This window comes from Erpetoichthys calabaricus, chromosome 1, assembly GCF_900747795.2.
Source record: "Erpetoichthys calabaricus chromosome 1, fErpCal1.3, whole genome shotgun sequence".
NCBI lineage: Eukaryota > Metazoa > Chordata > Cladistia > Polypteriformes > Polypteridae > Erpetoichthys > Erpetoichthys calabaricus.
Window position 1 is genome coordinate 217,015,942 of NC_041394.2, and position 12,364 is coordinate 217,028,305.

The following is a 12,364-nucleotide window of genomic DNA, read 5'->3' on the forward strand; positions in this document are numbered from 1 at the left end:
CTTCTGATTGTAAGACTTCAGCACTAATTTAAAAGCAACTTCTCAAATCAATGTTGTAAAAAATCTAATCAATGTAAAACTTGTTCAAGCTCACTTTCTTTCAGGCATGCTCAATCCTGAAAAGATCCAAGCAATAGTCTTCTGTTTCTTATGCCAAGAATGTTTACAATGAGGTGCATTCACCTGAAGTTGGAATGGTCATCTGTCTGGATTTTTTATGCCCAAGAGACACCTGATGCAGAGACATTGACAGCTTTGGTGAGATATTGGGATAACCAACTGCTTAAAAACAAAAATGAGCCTCACCCCATCTGTGAAAAGTCTTATGTTCGTATTTCTTTAAGTGTATGTTTCAGAAAACAGGAAATGAAAAACAGTACTATACTCAAATCAGGATGCATCTCACAGGAACACTAGGTTTGTTTTTTACTACATTGTCCTGCTTCTTCCCAGTTTTAAAAAAATAGAAAAATCATGACTTTATCTAAGTATGCATGCATATATAGTAAAATTGACTATAGAGTTTGTTAATTACAGTCTCCTAAAATCATTCTATCGGCAGCTTTCAGTGAATTCAAAATGCTAATGCAAGTACAATTAATAGAACTAGGAAGTACAACTCCTATTCTTCAGTCTTCAGTCTGACTTCAATTAAGTTTAAGGTTGATTTTCTAAAATATAAGGCATCAAAAATATGAACTATCTACAGGAATGAGCAAATTTATTAGATAGATAGATAGATAGATAGATAGATAGATAGATAGATAGATAGATAGATAGATAGATAGATAGATAGATAGATAGATAGATAGATAGATAGATAGATTAGACCAAAAATAGAAAATTATTTTTTCTGGGCAAATGTTTATTTGATTGTGAGGTGTGGATATGAGGAATGGGCACAGTGAGACTATTATTTAGAAACTAACAAACAATAAAATTAAAATACTGTACTTTAATCACAACTGGTATTTCCAAATAATATTACACAAAATATTGGTGCCTACATGACATTAGTCTTTAAAGCTGATCAAATATGCAGTCAGGTATTCTTTTTGCTGCTGCTTTAAGAAATCAGATTTTATACTGACAGCCTAGATGTCATTAATATAAAACAAATGTGTCATGCTTCTCAGCCAGAATAAATACCAGCATAATTATTGTGTAAAAAATTGAACAGCTGATAATTACATTATCTGACAAGAGAAAAAAAAAGATTTCATGGCATATGCAAAATGAAAAAGTCATACAAATTATGGTTGAACCTTCAAACTTTTCTGTCACTAAATAGAAAAATGCAATCTGTACCAAGTTGTCCACAGAACATAAAAATCACTCCGCTTTCACTTGGACCATATTGCAATGTCTTAAATGTGCTATTCTATAGTTGTAGGTGTTATTTGTTTTTGTATTTTGCAGAAAAACATGTACAATGTATGATAATTTGACTTTTATATAAAGTCATATGGTGGAATATTGTTTCTACAAACAATCAATGTACGTGTTTAATCTTTCAACACTGATTTTTCAAATTTGTGGGCATGCAAGAAAAAATCAAACCTTAAGTCCACTGCAGGTTATTCTCATATAAACACCCACATACTAAATCACATTAGGATAACTTACAGTTGGCCAAAGATGATTTTGGAAATTAGAAAGTAAACACCACCAGAAACCTACACAGACATGAGAAGAATGTACAGACTCCACAAAGACAGTAACTCAACTGGTAATCAAAGCCAGGTTTCAAAGAGTTGCAGCATGAACTAGCCACCACACTACCTACAAATAAAGCTTGCCCTCCAAAATAAAATGTTAAAATAGGGATGACACAGAACCGATAGTACAAGTGGCAGGTAAGTAGTGCAAATATAAGGCCAGAAGAGTCAAGAACAAAATTCACAGTCAAGTGAATTTTCAGACAGCATTCCAGAAGTAGCCAGATGAGATACTTGGAACAACGTACATATTACCTAATTAAATGAGCTATCAGCACTAAATATTTGTATTCATTTTTTTAAAAAAAAGAGAATATTCATTTCAGCACATGTCCCTAATGGTGACTGTTTTGAGGGAGCAACATTTCCTTATTTCTAATGAGGTATAACATTTTCACATTTAACAAAACAATTACTATATGCCTCTTTTTGACTATAATTCATGATTAACTACTGTATGGAAAGAAAATATAAAAATATATTAGTATACTGAGAGTATGCATTCCCTTATGCAAAGTAGGATTTTAGAGTGAAAATAATTAACACAATTTAGTAATTAGAAATATGTACTTAAACTTTTTTTTTAGTTCAACAAGCACAGAGAAATATTTGTGTAAAATTAGCAAGGTAAAAAATTGATATGATAGAAAAAAACATCAGTTTGTGTGTAAGACTATTCAGGTTCAAGCAAAGCTCCAGGCACATAAAGTACAGTATGTGTGAACTAAGGACTCACAGGACAATAAGAGGTAAAGTGAAAAAGTAACAATAAATTATCAGCTACAGAGTTGGCTACAACAAGGAGAAACCACTGGCAAAACGAGGAAAAAATGAACATGTCACTATACTGGAGTTGACTGCTAAAACAATAGTGGTTTCATGGATTTTTTTTGAATTGATATAAAGAAAATATCAATACAAACTACAACACATGGAAAACATTGATCAAATTTCCTCAACAGACCCCAAACAAACAAAAGCACAGGAATATTGATCAAACTACTTTTGAACAGTATTAAGGTATCATGTTTCTGTGGTCTATATGCCTTCACCTCATTTCATTGCAAGTCTGCTTGTCACTGTTGCGGGAACACTTGTACATTAGAAATGAACGCATGGAACTATTATGTGGTTCATGCAAATGGCTGTGTCATGTCAGAGCAGCAACATTTTACGTGTAAAAGAAGCCTAGAATTATTTGTTTCAGTTTTTAGGAGCTTTATTAGAATTGCCTAAATCCTATATTTTGATATGTTTACAAATACATACTTTTTTTCTTGCATGTCACATTTTCTCAGTATGTGGTGGCACATTTTATGTGTTGTTTTAGTGTATTACTTGTTTATCTCTATTTAGCCTTTTCTCTTGTTTAGTTATGGATTCTTCTATAAATAATAACAGTAATAAGAATACTACTATTAATAATCACGTGGACTTGAAACATGCACTTCAAAATTGAACTGATTGGCAGAGAATACAGTACATCTGTATTTTAAAGACGAGTTAGAAAGGTTAGTCAGGATGTAGGGCAGAGTTCTTAACACAGGAGTCATGAGAAACAAATAACCAAAATGAAGTAGTAACCCAAAATTGCTTTCATAGTAAGATGAGGCTGAACAAAACATATCTATAATTATGTTTTATGTACTAAAGAATTTTATGTTGCCAATGTGATGATGTCAGTACTGTTGATTAGCAACAGGAATCAATGTCATACACAATATGGCAGCACCCATGGAAAAAAATGCATAAAGCAGGGGCACCCACAAAAAATGTTATACAGAATTGCACAGAGATGATATTATGAAAATAACAATAAAATTCTTAATCACACAAAAAAGAAAAATATAAAAAAATAATGAAAACACATATATTAACATTGTTATTCAATAGAAGTTTATTATTTCAGGCAGGCATTCCTGTTTCACTAAGCAAGCCCTTGTATTTCATCTCTAAGGCCTATTTTTGGCTGGGGCCAGGGAATCTTGGAAGTAGCAGTATATATTGTTCTCATTATTGTCTATGTTTCACTGAGAAACCAAGTCAACTGTCATCTTCATACATATACAGTAGTTCTTTGTTTCTAATTTAGGTCTCTATTTAGTAGCTTTTTATCCTTACAAGGACTGCTTGCTTTTACCACAGTAGGATGGTGACTAGGCAGGTCTGTCTTTATAGGCACCCCTGTGGCTGGCACTGATGCTGCTCATTTGAATAATGGCATGCCAGCTCATACTGCTTTCCCTTACTGACTCAGCAGTGTTGCTGTTCTTGTTTCTTGCCTTCCTCCGCTGATGCATGAGTCAGAGTCATTATAGTATTTTTCATGCCTGCTGGTTAAGACTCACCTATAGCAAGTTAATTACAACATTAACCTTTCCAATCCAACCAACCCTGAAATCATCTGCAAGCTGTGCCAGTGCTACTAGTGACTGATGTTATGTATAAAAGGTGTGTGCTGACTCCTGTACTAAATGAAAAGGTGTAACTCTATGAATGGTGTTCCTCTAGTGGGGTAGTCCAGTTAAAAACATCTGAACTTTGAACTTTGGAGGATCATTTCTAACTGTATTCAGGTATTTGGGTAGCCAATGTTCACCAGGAATTAGTACATCCTGGTGACTGGAGAGTTTAATCAATGATTCAAGAACTAACTTCCACTAATAATTAGAATTTAAGTCCAAAGAAACATATTTACTTCCTGCCAGGGATTTTTAAGCTCATAGTAGAGGCAGACTCCTATGTTCCCTGGTGGGGAGAAGAGCAGTGTTGCATGGCATGATTGTTTCCATTATTGCATGCCAGCAAGAATCATGAGAGTTGCTCAAAGTACGCTTCATACACAAACTCATAAAGTCTGGAGGGGGTAGGGTGGTGTCAGGCTCTTTCAAGGTTTGTTTTCATTCTCCACATGGGTAATTATGCATGCATAGGGCACACGCCTCATCCCCTTATATTGACATTGAACTCAAAAATCTACCTGCACATTTGGCCACAAACAGAGATAACCAATTATTTATGCTGCATAGGTTTCATAAAAATAAACTTTGAGAGCTTGCATTATTTACTTATCTGTTAAGCTTCTTAAATTGAGCTCACCTACCATACACAGTATTTATGGGTCTTTACGGCTTTACATTTTATAGCATGTTTTTATGGAAAATGTAAAAAAAACTGGTATGAATACTAATGCTATAGAAGTTCGCCAGCTGCTTTAGCACCTTTGCTCTCCATGAAGTCTGCATGTTCTGTTTATATCAGCATGATTTTTCTCTGCTAACTCCGAGTTTCTCCCAGTGTTCAAATCTGCATTGAGTCAGCCAGTAAACTAGCAACATGAACTGTAAGCACAACTGTGTGCTCTTCATAGTGCCAACCACTGCATGGCCGTGCATCCATGAGATCAAAGAAGAAAGAACATAGTGAGAGATGTGCAAGCTTCGTAATCAATCTGTAATGCCAATGATCAGCATTATACCCCAGGGGGTGCTCCCATTCAATGTAGGCTGTTACAGCTCTGAGGGATGTTGTGCTGGCCTCGCAAAGCCTTATGGGACACTGAAAACAACAGTTCTCCTAAACTGGCCAAATTATCAGTAAATAATTTGATGAACAAGGGTGAATGTAGCAAATTCACTGCAAATAACACTTTGGCGAAATTTGCTTATCAATACTAGTTGTGACTAAGAACTGATATTCCAGTACTAATTAGGTACTAAAGTTCCAAAAATCTTAATGGTACCAGCTTTTTTACAGTATTGGTAGTACCAAGGTGTTCAGCGCTACACTCATGCATGAAAGCATGTAGACTGAGCACTCGGGAAGACAAAATAATACATGATTTAAAACTACATATAAAAATGGCTGACAGTGTTGACAATATAGCTCAGCATCAACACATGTCAAAAAGAAAAGCAGCAGAGGTCATGTCTGGTAATTTTTTGTGTTTGTGCAAGAGAATATCAGCACGCGAGTGAAGGAATCATACAGTAATCACTATTAAAAAAAACACCACACTCACACTAATGGCTCCATTATTGACACTTTTTTCCCATTATGGAATTAATTCAGAGACAGATTTGTGCATGCTTTGAGAGCAAAATAACATTACTAACCAAATGAGGTGTAATCGTTTAACTTGTATCGTCACACATTTGTAAGAGGAGATATAAAGATATTAGTTGCTTTTAGTAGAGTCCAAAACAGTCCCGATAAATGAATGAGGCTTCAAATTCATTCTCTGATCATAATGAGCACTTCAACAGTTGCTCATCAGTCCAAGCATCTGTCAATTTTTTCTAAGAGTTGTATACACTTAATGGTCGCACTGTGGTGTGACTTACACACGTCCACAGTTTCACCTATAAGACTGAGGGTTGGGAGAGAACTGCTAACACAAACAGTTGCAAGTAGCAAGTAAACATTGACGCAAGATTCAAACAAAGTGGCTAATTTGCTTATGTACACCAGTGATAAGATTAGCAGTTCCATGTGTTAATATCAAAATAAAATTTATTTAGTGTTTCAAAGCTTCGAAAGACAAGGCACATCTCTCTATTAATACAACATGTACTGTACTGTACTAACAGAGATGCGTAATCGCCAAAACATGCAGATAAAACAAAACAGCATACTTCTCAGCTAAATACATATACTGTATGCAAACACTAAATTTGTGTTGTGTCTGTTTTGTGATGGCAAACTAGAGTTCATTAGTATAGTCAAAGTGCAAGTCATATATTTGAAAGGTACGTTAAAGAATGTAATGCTGCCTCAGTTATGAATGTATTCAGTACAGGTAACAACAGTCCAAGTAACTTTCAGATTTGCACACAGGCATAAGAAATAAACAGTGATCACTCACATAAGAAAACAAAACTTTGCTGTTTTCAACAGAAGTTCTGAAATAAAGAATAACTGTAAAACAATCAAGTTTGATTTTACACTGGAATCTTTAAAGTTGGGACAACCTGAAAAAAAATGGAAAATTAAAGCACCACATACTGTATGTCTGGCACTTGAAATTTGAATTAATCTGACTAATCTATTAAATATTTCTTTTAGTAATATGATTTAACAATCTAATTATGCAAGTATAAATCTTACAATAGGAAGTATTACAAATCTAACCTATTGGTTCATTGCCAAACCAGACATTAAAAGCATGTTGTTACAAAAACAGCTTTAAAGAGTTGGTTTACATGGAAATATCTGAAATTATCTTGGAATTCACAAAGTACATATATACTAATCCTTGAATTTTTATATTTAGTATGAATTTGAAGAAGCAGATTTCAGTTACTAGATAGAGAACTTTCTTGTCAGAGAATAAATTAAGAATACAGATGCTAACATAAAACTGGTAGCTTGAGTTATTCTACGTATATAAACCCTATGCAGAAATTCCCCCAAGATTATAAACCCCATTTGTTGCTACAATGGGGGATCACCATCTCTGCACACATTCAATCAAAGCCTTTCATTGGATTTTGATATTTATGAATGCCAATAGTTGTTTACTTAACAGATAGCTGGGTAACTACAACTTGATGTATATACCAGTATTTTAAAGCTGTTACTGTTAATATTTATATATTACATATTGCATTATAGAAAAAGGCACAATATCGTTAACTTCAATAAATGAATGCACTTTAATACTTTAATGTACTTTAATTGTTTAAATTACAATTGAATGTAATTTCTGTTTTTGCCATGGTACCGAAAGGGAACGAGTAGCATAAAATTTCACTGGTATTAGTATCAAACAAAAACATTCTGTTATTGTGACACCAGAAAGATGGAGGAAAATTGATTAAAGCACGAACTACATGACTACATGAAGTAATACTGATTACTTATTATGCTTACTGATAAATATATCATTGCTTCCCATTGACCTGACATTTCTATTACAGTACATCAACAAATTTAAAGTCACTTGCAGCTGGACTACTTGGCCACTTATTTATATAACTTTAACTCTAGCCCTCTGACTTTCTAACATATGTGTAAAATCTCCTTTCTTCTGTGCCCTATGCTCATGTTAATGGGTTCCTTTTAAAGTAACTACTTGTTTCTACCTTACGTATACAGATTACAACCTTGCCTCTGGAAAATGGCAGGCTATTAACTTGGAATAGGCACTATACCTTACTGCTTACATGACAATTTTTTTAAATATAATATTCCTTATTACTAGAAAAGAAGAACTCCAGATTCATTCAAGTGGTCATTGCATACTCCACGTCTCCAGAGCCTTCCTGTCCTTGTTGCCGTCCGTGTGGAGTTTACATATAAGCCCGATACCTCATTCTGCTCTTTTTTCACCATATCTTTGATTTACAAAGAATACAACTTACATCTTCTAGTATTGGTTTAAAATTCAAACCTTAGACTCTGAAGTTTTGTGATAGCTATATTAACCACTCTGTCACTGTGCTCAATTCAATTCATTTTATGGTCAAATGGCAGAGCTAGGTCAATTGCCAAAATAGAATTCAGAACTCTTGAATGTTGGAAAGTGCATAACGTCAACTAACCAAAGGTACACATGGTGGAAAAGGAAACCTTGGCATTACTGCACCTAGCCCTCTTTTTGCAAGAATATTTAGTTCAGGTGTCAGCATTCTACATTGAAATCTAACTCAACAGGCATGCTTGTATTGCTCAAATTGTGATTGCACATTATGCATAAATGGTTTGCTTTTAAATATTTCTTCTTGATCACATGTAATATACACACAAAATAAAGAATATTAAACAATTTTCTTTAGTCCGTGTGCTTTTTAAGGAACAAAAATCGTATCATTACTATTTGTGAAATGGCAAAAATGCTGATATAAATATATCAGCCCCCAAACAGAACTGTAACAACGTGATAGTACTGATGATTGAAAGCACATATACAGTAATCCCTCGCTATATCGCGCTTCGCCTTTCGCGGCTTCACTCCATCACGGATTTTATATGTAAGCATATTTAAATATATATTGCGGATTTTTTGCTGGTTCGCGGATTTCTGCGGACAATGGATCTTTTAATTTCTTGTACATGCTTCCTCAGTTGGTTTGCCCAGTTGATTTCATACAAGGGACGCTATTGGCAGATGGCTGAGAAGCTACCCAACTTACTTTTCTCCCTCTCTTGCGCTGAGTTTCTCTGATCCTGACGTAGGGGGATTGAGCAGGGGGGCTGTTCACAAACCTAGACGATACGGATGCTCGTCTAAAAATGCTGAAAGATTATCTTTACGTTGCTAACTTCTGTGCAAGCTGCTTCCTGAAGCGACATGCTGCACGGTGCTTCGCATACTTAAAAGCTCAGAGGGCACCTATTGATTTTTCACTGTTTGTTTTTATCTGTTTCTCTCTCTCTCTGCTCCTGACGGAGGGGGTGTGAGCTGCCACCTTCAACAGCTTTGTGCCGCGGTGCTTCGCATACTTAAAAAGCCAAACAGCCCTATTGATTTGTTTGCTTTTGTCTCTCTCTCTCTCTCTGACATGCTCTGCTCCTGACTCGCACTCCTTTGAAGAGGAAGATGTTTGCATTCTTTTAATTGTGAGACAGAACTGTCATCTCTGTCTTGTCATGGAGCACAGTTTAAACTTTTGAAAAAATGACAAATGTTTGTTTGCAGTGTTTGAATAACGTTCCTGTCTCTCTACAACCTCCTGTGTTTCTGCGCAAATCTGTGACCCAAGCATGACAATATAAAAATAACCATATAAACATATGGTTTCTACTTCGCGGATTTTCTTATTTCGCGGGTGGCTCTGGAACGCAACCCCCGCGATGGAGGAGGGATTACTGTAGTCCCTGAAAAGAAAGTCTTTTAAGAACATGTAAATTTTAACATGGACGATATCAAACCATATTTAAAATGCTAACTGGAAATGTAGAATGAGATAGTGAATAACATGCACCTTTACTTGTATATTTTTTATATATATATATATATATATATATATATATATAAATATATATATATACTGGTATACACATGATGCACACCAGTGGCCAATAAGTGTTGGCTGAATCCTATATTTCTACCTGAACTATGGGGCATTGAATTCAAACATTTTGCTCCTAAAGCACCATAGGCATTGAAACAATAAAATGACTCAATGGCACAATTCTAGCCAATATTTTGTCTGGCCACAATATAAAGGTGAAAATGGCAACATGTGCTGCAGTGTCCACAGTGAAGAGAGTATTTTATCAGCCAACATTCTTTAAATAATATTGATGGACTGTTACACATGCCACAAATTCACAACTGGCAACTTTGAATGGAATTAGAAATGTTAGGATGCAATAATGTATGCAATATGGTGGAAGAACAAGCGAGAAACACACTGGAAAAACATACCCTTCTCCTAATGATGTTGTTAACATACTGTACACACTACTTCTGAAACTGTAAAGCAAAGCACCAGTGCCAATGACATGTAAACAAACAAGAAAATAAATTAAATCAGCAGGGCTTTTCTATCAGAATGATTAGCTTCAGCTCACAAAAGAGGAATCAGGAGGTACACCAGTAAATGACCCCAACACTTAAAGGAACATCAATTTTCATAATAAACACCCAGGCTTCACTTTCAAGCACAAAGGACATCCAAAGCAGGAGAAAATAATGCATTCCACGTATCCGCATTTTGTTTGGTGATTAGCTCACTTTAAGAATGGTCACTGTAAATCAAGGACAGTGCTAGCTGCTAGTGCAAAAAAGGACTGTATATACCACTTATAAAGTACTCGCCGATCAAATGATTCAACTTCACTGATTTCCATATGCGCACAGCAGATTTCAACACACAAAATAACATAGTCATCTAGAAAATTGCATGCAGGTTTGATCTCTGATATCACAAAGTGAGTGCTTCAGCAATCAAATAAGGGTACAGATGAAATTTAAGGGGAAATTTTGCAGACACACTGGAAACATTTAAAAGTATTTCTTCACAATGAGAGAAAAAAGAGACCTGGAGTGAGGTATCAGAGAAGTGTAATAGACTACAGTATTTGGAGTCCTTTAAATCTTAATTTGAAGTTTTTTTGAGTCAGGGGATTAGACATTGGGAATATATTTATTTGAGAATGTTCTTCTCTAATTTAAATTCCAAAAATGAATTAAAAGACAGATAAACCACAATTCAGAGTAATTTTTGCATTAAAGGTTTAATCACTTTTTTTTTTTAAGATTGGCTCCTGGTTATTGTGCAGTTATTACAGGATTTCACTAGACTACAAACTGCTTATTATAAAAAGCCAGTTTTAAAAATGAATGGATGGATGGACTGATCTAATATACTTACAGATTTTTGATATTACAAACTAGTAATTAGTACATTCAAACCACATTGGTTAGTATACAACTAAATGTATGCAAAAATAATCTAATTCTTAAATGAAATTATATCTGCTCACTTTCCTGAGTGTGCATGTTTGTTCTAGTGTACAATACACAAGCAACAATTGGCCAACAAAGGCACTGAATATGCAGGATTATTTAAATATGCCTTAAGAATCATCACATTTTACTGTACCAAAATAAGTCATTCTTCTTCTATTTGAGTATAACTAAAGATTTTCACAGTAGACGTCACAACACCACTGGTATCATTTCTGATGCAAGCAAGCGCTGTTTTTTGTTGCCAAGGAGACAAGCAGTTGAATGACTGTCTGCACGCAGAACCCTGTGTCCTGGGGGGCTGTCTGAATGCTTGGGAGCGAAAGCTGTGCTGACAGGATGGCTGCAGAAAGAGACAGTGTTGAATCACTAGACAGAGCAAGACTGAGGAAGCAAAGCAACAAACAGCAAGTAAAATTCAAAGGGAAAAGCATCAGTCCTTAAAAGAAATTGCAATTTAAACTTGATTTCTTAAAAACTGACTGACCTATAACAGCTTTGCATTAAAACTGTCAAGGTTATTAGGACTGAACATGTATGGATATTTGTGTGTATCGATATATATATATATATATATATATATATATATATATATATATATACCTTATATATATATATAGTATATATATATATATATATATATATATATATATATATATATATATATATATATATATATATATATATATATATATATAGTAGGGGACTGAAGAGTGCACCTTAAGAAAAGTGAAAGGCTAAGAAAATGTTCAGAATAAATTTATTTAATGAGCACTGAACTGATAACAACCAATTGGGCCATGTGTGAATATACTGTATATGGGGTGGTAATAAATTGACAAAATACAATTCTTAAACAACTTGCATACTGAATATATATAGATATATTTGTATGTGTGAAATATACTCTGTATGAAAGATGCTTTACCACAAATGGCATGGCGGGACATGGCTGATCATTGTCTTTGTTGTCCCAATCTTTGGTCTCTCCCAATATTATATTGGATAAAGTAAGTTTCAATACAGAAGGACAGGTCAATCAATAGAATTTTAAAATACAAACAGTAAGAAATAAGAATAGTACAAATTTCACCAATATTTATCTACTCGCTCTCTCTCTTTCTATATATATATACTGTATGTATATATATATATATATATATATATATATATATATATATATATATATATATATACTTATATATATATATATATACTGTATATATATATA

At 34.3% G+C, this 12,364-nt stretch overlaps 1 protein-coding gene across 1 annotated transcript in view; it reads right to left on the reverse strand.

Annotated features, from left to right (window-relative positions):
* Window positions 1–12,364, reverse strand: part of magi2a (membrane associated guanylate kinase, WW and PDZ domain containing 2a) — a 1,178,725-nt gene that overhangs the window by 650,511 nt on the left and 515,850 nt on the right. The window lies entirely within an intron of this gene.